This window comes from Nyctibius grandis, chromosome Z (genome assembly GCF_013368605.1).
Source record: "Nyctibius grandis isolate bNycGra1 chromosome Z, bNycGra1.pri, whole genome shotgun sequence".
NCBI classification, from domain to species: Eukaryota; Metazoa; Chordata; class Aves; order Nyctibiiformes; family Nyctibiidae; genus Nyctibius; species Nyctibius grandis.
In genome coordinates this window covers 91,339,167-91,357,400 of record NC_090695.1, presented here as the reverse complement: position 1 = coordinate 91,357,400, position 18,234 = coordinate 91,339,167, and the positions used below count along the sequence as shown (strand labels likewise).

The 18,234-nt window shown below is 42.2% G+C and overlaps 1 protein-coding gene across 2 annotated transcripts in view; it reads right to left on the bottom strand.

Moving 5' to 3' along the window:
• LOC137675944 (acyl-coenzyme A synthetase ACSM4, mitochondrial-like) overlaps positions 1–11,388 on the bottom strand; it is a 74,974-nt gene extending 63,586 nt beyond the window's left edge. The window contains exon 1 of one of the 2 annotated variants that reach the window (XM_068422294.1): positions 11,320–11,388. The gene's annotated coding sequence lies outside the window, so the exon portion shown is untranslated. The remainder of the gene's footprint in view (positions 1–11,319) is intronic. The other variant, XM_068422296.1, reaches the window with a different exon arrangement.
• Positions 11,389–18,234: the final 6,846 nt, after the last annotated feature.

Sequence of the window (18,234 nt, the reverse complement as noted above, 5' to 3'; positions counted from 1 at the left end):
ATCTAACTTTAACATAAAGATAATACTAAAGATGTTCACAGTTAACTGCTGTAAGCAGCTTTTTCACACGAGTCTTAACATCAGTCTAACATTAGCACTAAGGAGTTTGGCACTACTTCAGAGAAAGCAGGAGCTGCCTGTTAGCAGTAACTTGTATCATGCCCAGTTTTGAGGAAGGACTCTGGGTATTTTACAGTATCCCATACCACAAATAGATCAAAGTATGATAATTACTATTAAATGCAGCTGTTTTCATAACAGAATTTACTGTTGCGTCAAGACGCAAACTAAGTTCTTGGGATAAGTTTTTAGTACAATTCTCAGTGATTCATTAGAAGTCACTTTCCTCAAATCCTTCTATGTTGACTGTGAAATTTTCCCTGTTGCTTGAGACTTTCCTGTCATCTCTCCTCTCCACAGCTTGTATCAACAATTCCCTTGCAAAATCATCTTCGTGCTTTATGCTGTGTATTAAGGACTCCCTCCCACCTGGGCCACTCAAGTCATTAAGGGGACTCTGACACTGCACGTATTCTTCTCTTCCCCTCTCTTATCGCCACAGAAGTATCCTGGCATGCCTTATAACAGATGGCAGAACAAATCCATGTATGAATGGGGCTTAGAAGATCATTTAAGGAAATAGTTTTTCATTGCTAAACAGACCTTCATGACAATATATATTTTATACATATGGGACCTACAATAGTCCACGCAAGAACCACTGTTTGTGAAGACCAGGTTCCCAAAGACTACACAGTTATCCAAAAGGTATAAATATGAAAGCTTTAATTTCAGAGGGTCGTTATTTCTTAAGAGCAGGAAGGAACAGATATAATCTTTAAGGATGAGCAACTTTGTAATGCATAGGTGAGCCTGCAGACAGGCTGGTGCTCCAGATCAAAGCACCATGCTAACTGTGCTGTTAGCACAGTACCAATACCTAAGTAAGTGACTGATAATTTAAAGTGTCATTATTGCTAACTAGGTTCTTGTTGACCTAAAAATGCCAGCAACTATTTAAGACACATTCAATAGGATAATCGGCTCTACTTACGATATACTGGCAGGGCAGATCTTGGTTTGTGTGCAGAGCTTGGAAAATAATTATTTCTCCAAAGCCCTGGTCTTCAAAACTCTGTCCTGGTCGGACAGCCTTTTCTTCTAACATGGAACCCATGTCTCAGGAGAGAGAAACCCATGTCTCAGGAGAGAAAGAGCTCTTACTGCTTTAGGATGCTGCTGTTGCCCATTTATCCTTTCACTCTCTCTGTTTTCTTAAAAGACAAAATCTCTCCCTAAGCAGCCTGTTGATAACCTTTTGTCATTTTCCAATATGGGATCAGAAAACAAAACCAATAGGGAAATGTACACCATCACCAATGGATAATTAAAAAGGATGACCAGTTACAGTCTAAAACTAAATCTATCATGACTGAAACAGTACAGGAGGGTAATTAACAGCAAACTGCAACATTATTACAGCACTAATGCAGTGCAATCGTATGGGAATACTGAAATCCCTGGAATGTGAGAAGAATTTAAAAGCCAGATGATATGACTGTAAATCATCACTCAGTGAGTGGGGCTGCAGGTATGAATTGTGCTGAAAAACTGGAGAGTGTCAAAACTCCATCATTCATTTCATTATCTTCTTTCCCCTTGCATCTCTCCCTCTTCCCAACTGGATTTTCCATCAATTTCTGGCAAAATCCACATCCTTTTCCATCTAAATGGACTATTCTCTTCTAGCTAGCACTAACTCTTTGGTATGAGAATTGCCTTCTTGCTTCTTTACTGCTTTTAATAATGCAAAAGTCTAATTAATTATTTTGCAACCGATTAATTTGCAACTAGAATACAACAAAGATACAGTACATGTCATCTTGCCAAAAAGAGACGTTAACAGTAAAGATGATTATCAGTTGAAATGGCCAGGGACGTGCCCACAATTTAGAGTAATTTTTATTATCCTTCCCTTCTTAATCAACCATGATGATCGATTAATATGTAAAATGGACCAAAGAGCTCTACAAAGGTAGATTATTTTAATCTGGATTTGGGCAGAAGTAAGAAGTTGAATCAAGTCACTGTATTGTGAAGGTTAGAAAAATCTCACCTGAGCCAGAAAACGAAGATAAAGTACTGAAATGTCAGCTGAACTGGGAGATTCTGTTCTTTGCAAAATTAAATAACCATAGGCTTCAATGAATTTTCAAGCCACTAGGTTCAGCCTACTTCAATACAGTTCTGCCTTTCTAGTCTGCACTCCTGTACTTAGCTGTTCCTCCTCCTACTTTGGAGGTGTTTCATGGTCTTCTGGAAATAGCTATCTGGGAAGTCAGTGCTTGCAAAAAGTACCTGGAATTCTGGAAGGTCTCCTCTGAAAAAGTGAGTATGTAAAAAAAATCCTACACAACAAATCTACTCCTACTGTACACCAAATTATTTCCATACCTTGTTCTATCCTGCCTAAATGAAAGCTTTCATTTCAGAGAGTCAGTAGCTCTCAAGAGCAGGCAGGATGCTCTTGAACTTACATATGAGTTGCAGACTAACAAGCTGGTGATGATATGTTAGACCTGGTGCCCATGATCATCTTTGTACAAGGAATCTGTAGCTGGCAATCAATAGCATGGCAACAACTGGATGCACTGTAGCCAGGTTTTGATTTCCATTGCTACCTGACATCTCCCCACTTGTCAAGACCAGCTTCTTATAGGTAAAAGTTCTTCATTTCATTGACTGACAAGTCTTTTGCTCTCTGTACAGGCTATCCCTTGCCCACCAGAGCTAAAAAAGTCTGATTGAGGAGCATAATTACATGGGGAAGGGCATAATCATCATCTGTACAATAAAAATTAGAGGAAGTATTTTCTCAACATGAGGCCATAGCTACATTATTTACCAAGACATAACCAACACCCTGAGAAGTTACTAAAGATAAACCAAAGAAAAACATCATTTTTCAGAAGCCAGGTTTTGCCAGCCATCTATAGCAAGGTTTTGCACAGGTATCTGCAATCAGTGAATAAAGTTCTGCACACATATAAGCTTTTGTGAAATCTGGATCTAAATAACTTCAGAAATACAGTCTGAAACATCCACTGGACTACTGATGTATCACACAATGCTGAGTACATTTTAAGATGCTCTTATTGTCTACCAGCATTGTATGAAAATACATACACTATTCATAAAATGAGAACACAGTAGAATCATGGGTTTATTCAGAAGTTTAGTGGCATTGCAGTATATTACCAAATCCATGTTCCCACCAGATCAAACCTACCACACTTTAGATTGGCATTTAATACAGATATTTGTAGCCTGCAGGAATAATAAATGAAACTAATTAAGTTTAATAATTCAAGAGAACCTGGCATGCCTGATTGCTACATAAAGGCTAATTATCTTTCTCCTTCTCTTCCAAATCTCCCCTCCCCCAATAAAAATTATTCTGGAAACTTCGTAAAATGTAAATACATTAAGGAAAAAAACATCACAATGGTGACTCCCTTTCAACACACAGAAAACACCCTGGGACAAATTTACAGCTGATGCATACTTGACTAACATCCTACAGACTTTAAAAGAGTAATGCCTGTTTTCACAAGGAGTCAGCTTAGTCATAAAGGAAGATTTATTTTCTTGTATGTCCTCTCATCACAGAAACAGGACCCAAACAGACAGATCTTACTAAATCCAAGTCATCAGCTACACTGCAGCAGATACTTCAAATACGGCAATATCTGTACCATTTGGTTCATGTGTGTTGGCATGCAGTAACTTTTAATGAAGATCCACTACATTCAGCAGTGGAATGTTTAAAAGCATGAATATTTCTAGAAAATTACTGCTCTCTTCTTCCCCCATATTTCCCAGTCAGGGCTATTATCAAAACACAAGTATAAATTAACTATTTAAAACCTGTAATAGTATCTTAGACTGACAGAAAAACAATTCATCAGTTAAGAGAAGATAAAATTGAGAGCAGGTTTTATCAGAAGCACTGGACTCAAGAGGGAAAGCATACATGTGAAGTTTGCCCCGGATGCATGTTATTCAGCATGAAGTGCTCCACACCAGCAGGTACCCCTACAGGAAGCAATATGGAGGGTGTTTCTTTCTAACAAAGAATGTACCACCAAATTAAAAAAAACATAAATAAAAGAAACAATCCCAGCTGCACCTATTCATTTTCTTCCAAAATCCACTTCGAGCCAATACTCTTTTGCCAAGGTGAAGCGTTAAAGAAAATACTCTTTAACAGATGATTAATTTCCTTTGCAGTACAGTGAAAATCTTTAGAGCCAGAGGTTGACTTAGATTACCTTGCTAACTAATAAAGAGAGCAGGTTTTTAATTAGGTCGCCTAGAGCTCATTCTTCCTTCATTATTTACAATTCTTCTTTTGCACGGTATAATTACTACCACTAACATGTATATATAATAAAAAAAACTACACACACATATATAGGTATACAGAGAGAATATCGTATCAGTGAGAAGCAGAGACATTTCCTCCTCCTGCACAGGCATTTCTACATAACAGTAACTGTGCAAAAAGAGACTTTGCATGTGCAAACATCAGCTTTGCTCTTCTTCAGATCCCTCTTTTCCTGGGACATCTACAAGTCACATTTAATAGGTAGGCTGCTGAGGCACCCAGTGTAACTATTACCACAGCATTTCTTCTCATTGCCTATATCCATTTGGCACCCACAGTTTGACTGGAAGCTCTTCCAGGCAAAGCTGTTTGCTCTTGTACAGTCCATAGCACATGGGGCCCTGACAAGCAATGAGATGGATTCTCAGCAGCATCATTAAAACCACCATTTTTTGGTAAAATATGTACAATATTTGCCCAATAGAATAACACTGAACAAGGCTGACCCCCATATTCATGTTTGAAATTACTGGAGATGGTATGTTTCACACATATATAGTATGGGACATGCAGAGAGCTGCATAAAGGCTGTGAATTATTTACACATTTACCATTATTCATTTCAGATGAGTTGCCTTTTGTCACTAAGTCCCATGTCTGCTCATTTACTATGAGCACGGGGGAGACTGTTAAGCCAGCAAACATCAACCCAAAGCATGTGTTAGACTTGCATCTCACAGAGGACTGGATGTACGGCAGCACTGAGGAGCAGGCTGGGGGAAACAGTGCTGTGACATGCAAGAGAGGTACCAAAGCCAAGCAGCTCATCTCGAATTTCAAGTTGTCATTATTTTCAGGCAAAGATGGCTACTGAATACAGGCAAGTAGAACATAAGCCTATACACCACTAAAACAAATTTACATCCCAGGCTAAAAGGCCTGTTTGCCAAGTCTTCGATTGTTGCAACTACTGCTTATCCCAAAACCTGCGAAGGCTCCACGCTTTCCACAATATTCAGTTTTGTGAGAGTCTTTGGGACAGGCGTTGCTGTTTTATGTATTTCTACCTCACTGTAGTTCTGCTGTGCAGGTTTCTTCCTTTTCCTCAGCTATGCCCAGAGAGAGCATTTAAGGCCAATAATTACATATGCACAGCACATCCTCCTTCTATTGTATACTATGCTTTTGCAAAGTTTAATAAGCCTCTGAGAAAAAATTAGCATTCCTGTTCAGTTGCATCTGGGTGTAATGAAGTCAGGGTTTGTTTTTTGTTGTTTCATTTGGGTTTGGGTTTTTTGTTTGTTTGTTTGATTTTTCAAGGGTTGAATTAATTCACTCTAGCACACTGCCTATGCACATATACTGCTACCTCTATTTGGGCACAGGGAAAAAAAAGTTTGTGGCATCATTCATTTGCATTGTCGCAGTCCTAAAAGCCCTGTCATTGACCAGGCAATGCCTTTGTATCCAAACAGTTCAAGAAGAGTATCTCCAGTCAGTGAGCTCATAATCTAATCTCACAGGGAAGTTTTTACTGGTTTTTTATCTTTTGTTTGGGGAAAAAAGCTTATTAGGTTCAGGAATTACTTTGCTCCATGTACTTTGCATGCACAAATAAAAAAACCTGATGCCAGTCCACAGAAAAAGAAAGCCTAGGGAAAAAAACAAACAAACAAAACCACATTTGCTTTTTTCTTTAAAGCACATAAAAGGGGGAGTAGAAGGCAGGAGGGCAGGCTGTTTGAGTAGCTTATAAACATGTGGTACAACAGCTTCCCAGTAGGAATGCATAGGTTCAGTTTTCTGCTCAGATACACTGGCATGCAAGGTCCCTGCTGCAGGAGGAAGAACACCACTAAGGGCCATTTCTTTGCAGCATGGATGCAGAGAAGCAACCTAGGATAATCAACTCCATAAAACAGGCAGCTTCATAGCTACAGTGAAAAATGTACTTCGTGGCTGTTCTGCCACATACCCACAAAAAAACCATGCTTAGGGACCCACACAACATTCTCATGGCTCTGGCTATCTGCAACTGAAGTAATGACCTCTGGGGCCACAGGTACAAGAATAAATTAGTACAGATCTGTGCTTAATTTGATGCAGGGCCCTCTCTTTTGTTCAGATCAGCATATTTAGGTTAGTTATGGGTAAAACTGGACAATAGAGAGGCCAGACTGTAAGATGGCCAGTAGCTGGACAGACAGTTTCCAGGAAATGCAGGGAATTGCAAGAGATCCCCTTGGCTCCCTCAGGAGAGCTTTCTCCCCACTGAGTTTATGAGACTTAAATTACCCAATTCCCAAATGACTCTTGTTAACAGTCTGGTTACTTGCCTTTTGTGAAACTGATATAAGGTTTCACTGCTTGAAGTGGGTCAGATCTTCATACAGAAGGTTTTATGTTTCTACAAGGAATTACTCAGCAGAAGTTTAGATCCTCAACAGAATTCTGGTACACTCAGATTTTCCCTTGCTGATTCTCTAACAACAGGAGCCCTTGCCCTTCTTTTGGCAGCTTGCCTCATCCAGCTAGTGGCTCCTCAAACATTTGAATTTTGTATTCCTAGAAACTTGGTACTTAAGTCTTCAAAATATGCCATCTCCCCAGAACATGAAATGTATTTGTGAGACAGCAACAAGAACCTTCTCTACTTAAGCCTGATATGCTAGAGCATTAACTCTTGTTACAGATACTTAGAACCACGTGTTGCAGGTGTACCTCAAAAGAACAGACACAAAAAGCAATTCACACAGAATTGTATGACCCACTGAGATACTTCCTATTTTATTTTGCTCCTGAGGGGCCCTGATACAGAGCTTGTGATGTCCAGCGAGTCTTCCCTCCTCACTGAGCAGAGATAATACAGAAATTTGCACATGTACACACATGGCTTTAAAGCAGGAAAGATGTACTTGCACTATTGAACTCCATGGACATTCAACACACAGTATGTTCTTGCCTACAAGCATTCAGTCACGTGCTTGCAGCGCTCCTGGCAATCCTTATAATTGCCCTTAGTTGATTTACATGTTGCATTTTAAGCACTAGAGATGAGCACAGAAGTTGCCTGCAGGTTTGAATCCTTTTGAAAACATTGTATATCATGGCAGGGGAGGCAGATGAAACCGTTCTCTGACAATGTAGCGGCAGCAAGAAAGTTCCCTCCAGTAGTTCTGCAGCTTCTATTCCATACATCAATGACTAATTTGGACTACTATAACTTCACTTAGGCCAATACAGTTGCATTGGGAGGAAGAATTATGCCATTGTGTCTATACAAAGGCCTATTCCCTGCTTGTTGCAAAAACAAATGCCTTTTATATATACATTTTGGTGAATTCAGATTAGGCATGAGGAATATGTATATTCTTAGCCAGTTACCACTAACGGGACAGATTCCAAGAGCATTACTGATATGTTTTTGATAGTCTATTACTTCAGTGGGGCTACTGTATGAAGCGTGTACTGCTCTGTACAAGTAAGGCTACCCAGAACCTAACCCCATGTTAGTTATTCACCCATTAAATTTTGTGAAGGGCCATCCTTTAAACTGCCAAAGGTATATTCAAAAGTAAATACATAAGCAGAGTTACAGATATGATCCTGCCAAATACTGTTTCACTCCCTATTCAGGATGTATCGTTTGTAATATCTGCTTAACTTTAAACACATGCTTAAGTCTCAAAGAAATTAGTGAGAACTAAATGCCACCCTTTGAATAGATGCTTCTGCCCAGCAAGTCTGCTGGATCAGAGCTCTAATATTTACCAAAATGCATGTTATTACTCACCAGAAAAAAGATGTAATTCCTTCAGTACATCTTCATGCAAATTTTAATCACTTTTTCAATGTCAAACCTTTAATTAGGCCGTTCCTAGGAAGCAGGGTGAACAGGCCATTAGCAATGCAGTCATAGAACAAAACTCTATTAGGAAAATGACACTTTCACTTCTGTAGACTCAGACATATACCAATGTAGTTAATCTGACTCTTATATTCAAAGTAAAAACAACAAGATACTGCAACAGCACTGAGTTCTGAATGCCCTTGATGATTGTTCATCAGAGCTGTAATTTGTACTTTTATGCTACAGCAAAATTGTACAGAAATGTCAAGGAGAAAGTCTAAGTTTACTGTAAAGGAGATACAACACTATTTCATTTTTGCTACTGTTATGAAATTTCTGTCAGAAGCAGCATTTTCTTCATTTGCATCCACTGCAAGGAAACAGACGTTTCTTCATTTTATTTAGGAGAACACTAGGGCAACTTGTGGCACAATGAACTTGCAGTACTGAAACACTGAACAAGCAGATGAACCACGATAACAGTTGCTTACATTAATTACAAAGTTGACAGGGAAGGAACTGGACTCATTCAATGCATACACTAGTTTGTAGTACCTAGCAGTAAATCTAACCAGTATTATAAATAACGCTGTCCTCTTGGGTATTGGGAACTGCTATTCTCTTACATCTTTCTTCAAACACTCTTGGGCAGTCTCCAGGGTTCAAGCTGGACTGCAGAGAATTCAAGCAATATACACCATCATAAGGGTATGGCAAAGCAAGAAAGGTGGCAAGAAAGAACAACGATGAAAAGAGAAAAATACCCATTACATTCAAGTTATAAAAAGCTGAACAGAAAACAGATTTTAAACAGTAAGTGGAAAAAGCAAGAAAGTTATAGCTAGAGATTAAAAGAGTACAGTGGCTAGACCTTCATGACATGAAGACAGTCCACTTGAAGAGCTTGAATTGAAACAAAAGCTCTTCCATTTGTATTAGTAATGGAACAATAATCAAGCCTCTGGGCAAAATATGAGAGCAAGGCACATCAGAGCTGAAGTGCAAGATGTGAAAATTTTATGCTCAATCTGAGAAGTGAAATGTTTTTATCTGAGGAGATTATTGTAAACAGTTTTATTTTAGGAGTTGTCCTTTGAGAAGCTACTATACAAAAATACACACTGAAGAAAGCAAGATGTTTTTCTCTATTTGAACTTTGCCTTAACAGAAAAAATGCTGTGTGCTATTTATAAAAAAAAAAGTCAGAGAGCCGACAACTCTTAAAGCATGCCCACACATTTCAATGCTTTTATACTTCTAGAAACCCAACATCAACTGATGTTCCTATGAAACTTATGAAGAGCTGCTGAGTCTCTTACTTTAAAGCTGTAAGTACAACCCATGAGAGCTCATCTTTGCTTTACACATTCAGAATAGAGATGAGTTCAATTCCAATTTTAATACCCATCATCAAAGTCTGTGAATCTCTCACACACAAGAGGAAATAGTCTCCATGAATCTTCCATTTCTTCAATAAGCAATAAAATGCATCTTAATTACTTTGGAGATTGATAATAGTTACTATTTAAAATGGCATTGTGGAAATTGCCAAGTGGCAGAAGTGCAGAGACACTAGACAACAGGGTGCAGTGAATTTTATGGGTGATGGCAACTGTCATTTTTAGGAATAATAAATTTCACAAGCATCAGTGCTCTGCTGTGACTTTGAAGCTAGCTGGGACAATGAACTAGCTCTTGCTAAAGATGACAATACAGAAGGTTAACCCAAGTTCGTCTTAGCTGTTTATGTGACTCCAGTACAGAAGCTGCTCATGCTCAGCTCTGATATTCAGGAATCATCCCAAACCTAAAGCACTAGTAGAAGATAAACTCTCCGTATTTAATGACCATTTAAAATTCACAAAACAGACTTCTGGAGTCCCACTCTCCTCTGCTTCCCACCTCTGACCGCAACTCACCTAATGTGGTATTGGGATCTGCAACATGAACTAAGGCACAGGCCCAGGGACACTCTTTCTCTAAAGTATCACTTGGCATGTTTCTCCTCTTCAGTAGCTTATTTGGCCAAGCTGAATTGCATCACAGCAGAAATATTGTTCATGGATTTTTTTTTTTTCCCCCACAGTATTTAATAATTAATTCCTTTTTTCTGCCATATAGACCTGCAAAAATGCTCCACCAGCAACACCCCCCTCCTCCACAAGCTGCTCTAACTCTAGCTTCTTGGTTTAGTCCAGCTAAGTCCAGGAAATAAATCATGAGCTGAACATTACCCTCAAACACTAACACACTGAAAATGTACATTAGAACAGGGAGAAGTTTCAGACACCTTTCCGAAGAAAGAAGACACCTCTTCCGAAGAAGGCCTGGGCGATGGAAGTGGACACACACCACCAGTCACAGTCAAGCTCTGTGCAACAACAGCATGTGGCTCACCCCACCGGCACCCTGGCTGCCAGCACACTGGGGAGAGCCATGATGACGGGGCTGTCCCCAGCAAACATTGTGTGGACATTATGATATGGATCTCACCACTAGCAGAAATCCTCCAGGGAGCACGTGACAGTGGAAGCTTGTTAGTTTGTTGAGCAAATTGCACTTGGCTTTTCCTCTCATGTGAGATAAACAGCCAAAAAGGAAAACAACTTGCGCTGAATGCCAGTTTCAGGGTGCAGGTGCTCACGTACAGCGCTTGCCTTTTGTAAAGCAGTGCCAGGTACACGACAGCACCACCAATGCCCACAGATGTGAGTGAGACCACCTTACCTCCACCACGCCGACGAGCCCTCAGTTCGGCAGCCGGAGCAGGCTGCCACCTCCACACGAGGCCTCGCACCTGCTCCTCACCCGGCAGAAGCCCACAGCGGGGCCCCGACCCACCCCGCCAAACCGCCCCCCCTCAGCGTGGGCAGCGCCTTTACGGCCGGGCCCTTCCCGGCATGCACCGCTGCCGGCGTGACGCCTCGGCCCGCCCGCCGCCCCTCAGCCCGCGCGTGGCGCCTCAGCGGCCGGCCGCCGGCCAGGAGGGGTGAGGCGGGCCGCGGGCCGGCCGCTGAGGCGACGGCCGGTGCCGGCCCGCCGCCGAGGCAGGCGGCTGGGAGCGGTCGCCGTCGGCGATTACCAGCGATTGCAGATCTTCTCTCCTCCCGGCGTTTTCTTTACATCCCCGTTTCAGCCTTTAATGGGCTCTGTTATCCTCCTCTTAATGATATTTCCTTCACCCCGTTGACACCTTTTGGGTTTCAAGAAGCCCAGAAAAAGCAACAAGCTGAAGGGAATTGAGAAAAAGAGCAAGTAAACAAAAAGCCTGTCCTAAAGGTTAAAAAAAACCCCATCCCACAAAATAAACTGATAAATAGCGATTATCCTCTGAACTCCCAGAGTTCTGGCCACTTTCCTCATTTCTGTGTTCCTGACTTTAACCTGTCCCTAAGCACCACTGCTGACCGGTGCTGCCCAGCTGCGGCAGGCAGCCCCAACCCTTACCTGTCATTGAATGCATAGCCCTAGCCCCCAAACCAGACCAAAAAGGGTGCAGGAACAGGTATATACTGATCTAAACTCCAGGCCCCGATGCACTTGTCATTTTCTCAAAAGGATGAGAAGATCCCAGCAACTACAGCTCCTCTCAGAGAGGTCACCTCCGCCTACTTACTGCTACTTATGGACTTGCACTCTGCAGAGCGTTTGCTGACCCCGAATATTAGCAGGGATTTAACAACACCACCCAGCCAACCTTTCCGATGTACCTGGGGGGATGCTGGCGTTCTGCCTTGACAGTTGTCCTCACAGAAACATCTCGGTTGCTCTCTAGGAGACAGCAAGAAAGTCAGTGACGTACTCAGCATGTACAGATCGTGGACCAAGTGTAATTTTACTGACATGCATGCAGTTACATCAGAATTGATTCACCCCTGTAAGTTAGACTTTAGCTCACTGTCTGCACCCTTGTTGCCCTTCAAAAGAGTGTGCACAGTCAGCCCACAAGGACAGATTCATTGCTTGCTCAAACACAAGCCCCAACATGTGCTCCCACAGTCAGGCAGAGCAGGCCCACATGCCCAAATTCACCTTGTGTCTTGGGAGATTGTAAATACCATGTTAAGGAGCTCGATACACCAGCATGGCATGTCCAGACAGGCGAGGCAAAGCCTCCAGCCTGCCACAGAAAGGCAGAGAGTGCATTTCAGCTATTCCTGAATATGACTATAAAGAAATAGCCTCTGGATTAGATCTGGAGCTCTTCTGTCACATACAGTAGAAATTAGTGACACAAAGGATCTAAATAATTTTGGTGGAAATGCTCCCGAGAATCACTGATTTTTTTTTTTCCTCCAAAGAGGAGGGAGGTTGACTTTCCAGAAGCTCTTTTCTTGTTGGCGGTGAGGCAGTGTGCCCTTGGCTTCTTGTGATCAGTGGGACATTCAGCAGTAAGCACTCTCTTCGAGTTTCATCGATATTTTCAAGGGCAGGAGACAACTTCACTCCTTTCGAGTACCACTCAGACAAAGATGAAAAGCTTGTGAGCATGCCAATTATATAACCTGGCTGAGCTGCCTTGTCAGTGAAGAGCTTTGCAGGATGCATTCTGGCTTCACAAGATGGAAATTCAGCTTTTATTCAAGTAGTTTGATTTGGTAACTTCACTGTTTAATCCACGTAGCTGCTGTGATCAGTCAGAAGCAATAACTGAAAGGGAGGTTGCTCAAATTAATTCTACCAGGATTTTACTGTGTTGACTATTCTGTATCTCTTGAGTAGCATGCCAGCAAGACTGTTTCAAGACAAGGGTTGATGCATGCTACAGTGGAGATGACATACACTTAAACTGCCTGACAGAGCCCAAAGCTGAGATACTGGACAGGCCACAAGTAGGTTCCCACAGTGCAGTGGGCACACGAGATCTGGCATGGAAGTTGCATAGCCACATTTGTGCTGAATTACATCCAGATCAGTAATGTCTCCTGGCTTATTACTGTGGGCCCTGTACCAAGACATATGTAGCCATACTGTTTCCCATGCTAAAATGGCTTGTGTGCAGTTGACTGTGTCACTCGGAGACAGCAGTTCTCCTCTCTGATCTACGGATACGTGGACTGTATCAGAGTGCCTTAGATTTGCCAGGCCTTTGGAACAGGGACAGTCCTTTGCTTACAGGCTGGGTGGTACCTTCCATCTTGTGGCGTTGCTCGTGAAGGCGAATGCACCAGTGCTCCTGCAGTTTGAGTAACGACAGCTCGTCCTTCTGTAGCAGGAGGACAGAGCAATAAAACTGCTGCTCTTACAGAAACTGAAAGAGAGAAAAACTATCAGCAAAATGTATCTGAAAGAAAACCAATGCTGAGCTTATTAGCCAAGTTGCATGCAAGCTTAAAAATGTATCAGTCTAGACCTGGAAATTTATGTTCAAAGCCACAAATTCAAAGTTAATTTATTATGCAGTAGATTTCCAGCTCCACTGAGCTTAATGCGATTTGTTATTCTGTTAAATGGGCTTTTCCCTCAGAGTACCTTTTTTCATTAGACCATTTAACACAGGTTTGGGTGAATGAGGTGTGTAAACACAACATAGCCACACCAGCTGCCTCTTTGTTTTGCACACTGAAGTGCTAATTCCTCTTACAGACTGTGAGTGCACATGTACTTCACTCCATGCATGAGGGCGTGTATGTACAGTGGTCGTGGAGGCAAGGGGAGTTAGTGGGATTTCTTTTTGCTGAAAGCCAAAGAGAAACTGCAGGGAATTTCACAGGTCTCTTGAGAGAAGGTTTTGACTTGCTAATGGTCTCCAGTGTGTTTAGAGTTCAAAATTGGAACTATCTTCCTTGCACTACCAGTCTTGACAACAGGTTCTCCAAGAGCCAAATAGCACTTTGGGACATGACAGATGTATACAGAACTGTCTATAATTAATAACACTTTGATTCATAGCAGGACTAAGTGGCCCTGACAAAATCAAAGTCCCAAGACTCTCTGTTTCCTGTAAAGTGTCTAAAACCTAAGTGCCAACACAGAAAAAAACCCACAAGGAAGGCAAAAGATCAAGCTCCATTTCATGGAAGTGAAACCAAGGCATGGAAGCAGCACGTGACCCTGGTGACAAACCCAGGAGTGAACCCGAGCCTTGCTTTTTCATTCAACACCCGAATGGAACTCCTTTTCTGATGGTCCTCACAGAGTCTTACCACAGTGTGCCCAGACTACATGCTCTTCTTCTCAATGTCCATCTCTCTGATGAGAAAAGAGATCCTTCCACTAATCGGAACATTAATTTTCTGTCAACCTTAGTTTTTTAAAATTAGAGTTCTTTGCCATGCTGACCAGCAAGTTGAGAGTAAATGCTATAACCCTTAGTCAAGCAATGCATCCATTAAGGAGACATTTTGCAACTTTTCATGATACAATCTTATACTATGCAACTGACTGACCTCCATATTCCCACTGTTTACAACCATTTAATTTTCATATACAATATTATGATGTTTCCTAAGTAAACCTTAAAAGCAATTTCAGCAGCTATTAGGCATTGTCAGTGAAACTCCATTTATGGTGAAGAATAAACCCCACAAAATTGTCAAGGAAAACAAGAAAGTCAATGTCTAAATTCCTGACAGCATCAGTAACAACAATTTAGTGTGAAACGGCATGAGTTTTCCCCAGATATCCATTTTGTAACTTGTATAGAATAGGAATCTTGTTGAAAACAAAATTAATGTACAGAACAAGGACTGAACAAATTAATAAAAGGTGTGGGACTTGAAAAGAAATGGTTTCTTTTCTCTGTCACTTTCATTTATGTGTGTATTCATGACTGTGTGTAAATCTAAATACATTCCCAAGCCTGAGGGCAATGTTGATTCAGAAATGCAGAACAAAAATTAAAGAATCAATGACCTGTTGAAATAAATGGCAAAACTCCCTTGACTTCAGCAGAGACACAATTTTGCCCCATATATTTGGGCCAAACTTATCAACAGCTAGACAGTAGTAAATTTGACCTTTGAAATCCAATGAATAGGAGGAGAAAAATGGTCTTTGGATTTTCCATCTGTTCTGTAAAGTTTTCCTGAAAATGTATCAGACAATGCTCAAAACTTGCTTTCCTGCCCCTAGCTCATCATAATCCAGTGACACCTCTTTCTCCACTACCTCAGAGGTAGTGTAAGCTGCTTAAGTAGATGTGCCAGTCTAGAGTTAGGTAATTACATAGCTTCATGTGAGATAGGCCAGATCAGAATTTACTTTCAAGATGTGACAGATGACCTGATGCGTACTTTGTGTTAGGAATGGGCAGTGAGGGAATCGGTGCAGACTAGCTCATGTGGTGTATACATCCATGGCACCAGGTACTGCCTACTGACTTCCATCTGGAGACAAGCCTGTGCTGGTTACTGTGACTCCATCCCTGAAGTTTCTCATCTTCTCACACTTACCCTTGCAGCTGCCATCCTGAGATATAGAGAAGAACCACTGTCTCTCATTCCCAGATGGAGGCACTGAGAAGAAGAGAGACCATAATTCAACCTCTTTAATGTGTTTAAACTGGTTTCAGAGCCTGAGTTACAGAGAACATAGATGTCATGAAGTGTGCAATGAAGCCTGCCAATATATCTGTTGATCTCCCTTGGTGGCCTACCAATGCCTGCATGACAATGGTGTCCTTGCAATTTATGTCACTGTAGCTGCTCTTGACCATGCACTGAAAAACAATCCGGATGTCATCAGCAGCTCCCTCAGAGACCAAGAAGCCTGGACAATTTCATTGATGTTGCCTGTGCATATTATTAAAGGGCCATGTTTGGAAGATGGCTTCAGAGCTCTCAGTCACTGCCTTGACTCTAAGGAATTGACCATGCCAAGCAACCTAACCACAGACTGACGGGGGTAGGAGGCTGTGAGGCTGAAAAGGGACAGCCATTCTCTTGAACCCAGCTATGGGTTCCTGAAGTGTCCCGTGAAGATGGTAATGGCATGGCATCAGCTCCCCACAGATCCTATATCGTGCCCGTGCATTTCTAGATGTTTTGCACCCACTGCTGGTGTTCCAACGGTCCCCGGCCAAGCTTGTCTGCTGCGCCCAGACCCTCTGGCTGACTGGGGCAGAGTGGCTGTAGCAGCACAGCATAGCAAAAGGTTACTCTGTCTCTGCTGCATCAGGGAAGAGATGGCGTAGGACAGGCACAGGCTTGTTCCAGAAGGCTGCCTGATCCTGCAAATGAACCTTCTTTTTATTGCCATGTGCCTAGCTCTTCTCTCTCCTCCTTACTGTGATACAAAGCAGCAGTAACACCCAACAGCCACCAGACAGGTGTGATTTAACACTGCCATTGTAATAACAACAGTCTTCAGGCAGAGTGGAAGTCAGCAGAACAAAGCCCCAAGGTGGAATGATGCATGCCTGGGACAACCCCTACTGCTCTAATTTTTCTGGTATTTATGTTTCATTAGCTAGTGGTTCAGAATGGCTTTGGGAGTAAATCCCTCCTGGATGAGTCCCAAGGTCACTTCCATAGCTGCAGGACTGAGAAATGCACTGAAGCCTGGCCAGCTGATAAACTTTTGCCTTGCTCATGCCAATTGAATCCTTTCTTCTCTTGGACGAACTTATCCTGGAGCTAGCTAGACTGTAGGCCCCTGTTAAATAATGATGATTATGTTCTTTTGCTCACTGCCGACAAAGAATTATAGCCCCTCATTTAGAGCTCATTTCAAAACCATGAGATTCTGTAATTGAAAGTGGCTGAAGCTAATTTGATAACCCAGTTCTGAACACAGCCGACTAACTACTTTCCCTTTGTCCTTTCAACAGTAATGGCCTTGTCAGGAAAGTCTTCTGTGCTACTTTTAACAGGGCAATTATGATGGAGGTTGAAAACTATTGTTCTGTGACAGGCTGCAATTTCAACATTGCCTTCAGGTTCTCATCAAGGCCAGGGGCATGGCAGTAGGTTCAAATGCCCTCCAGACACATCTGCCCTCTGAAACACTCGCCCAGTGCTCACTTGAGATGCAGAGCTCCATCCAGGAGAGCATCTGACACTTCCCAAGCCGACGAGGATATTTGCTGGGTTCCCCCAGGGATGGCAGGGAGAAAAGTGTCTCAGTGCCCATATCCTGCCTGGCAGCTCAAATGTTGACAAACACCAGACCATCAATCCTTGCTAAACAAAATCTAGCCACTAGTGGCTAGATATTAAGAATCCCCGTCTTCTGCTTAAGAGGTGCATAAAATTTCTACAGCACAGATAGGAAGGAGAGGAGCTCTTTTTACCCCAATGAACAGCCACGTGTGGACAGAACACAGCAGGGGCACACACACATGTGCTGCTGACTGCACTGGCAAAATACCTTCAGTCAGGAACACACTCACGTGAGCAGGATACCCTGGCAATGCTTCCTGCCCTCAGAAAAGTCAAAGCAGCCTGAAAACAGGCAATACAACAAAAGCCAGAAAATAAAGCCTGAATGTGATGCCCACCTGGTGTTCTATCTGCCAAACTGCTGTCTCTCAGACTGCTTTGCTCTTGCGATTAACAGCCCTGATCCCTGAAGACATTTGCTGTAGCACAAGTAGCTGTGCAAGAGGCCCCTTTTACCCCTAATTTTTGGCTGTCTCATGTTCACATCTGCACCCGGGAGCGCAGTGGGCTTCTGGAGTTGAGAGTATCTTTTCGTAAGCCTCCTTTGCAGTGATCACCAAGGGAAACTTGCTCATTGCACGATATGTATCTTTGGTATCTAAGTAAATTTTTCCTGGTGTTTTTTGGATTCTGGGCCTTCCCCATGGTAAGCAGGGGAAATGTAAATAACATGGCAAACATTTCTCTAGCCATAGCCTGGAGCTGTGCTCAGGCTGTTGTAGTAATTAGCATAAGCAAATTGCTAAATTGTGTGCTGTGATAAAATGATGGATTACAGCACAGAAAAAATCATTAACAGATTGATTAGCACCACATGGCTTCAAAATCACTGTCTAAGCAAATTCTGAGGATTGTGGGAGCTTTGTAAATGTTACAAGCGCTGCCTTCGATAAGCA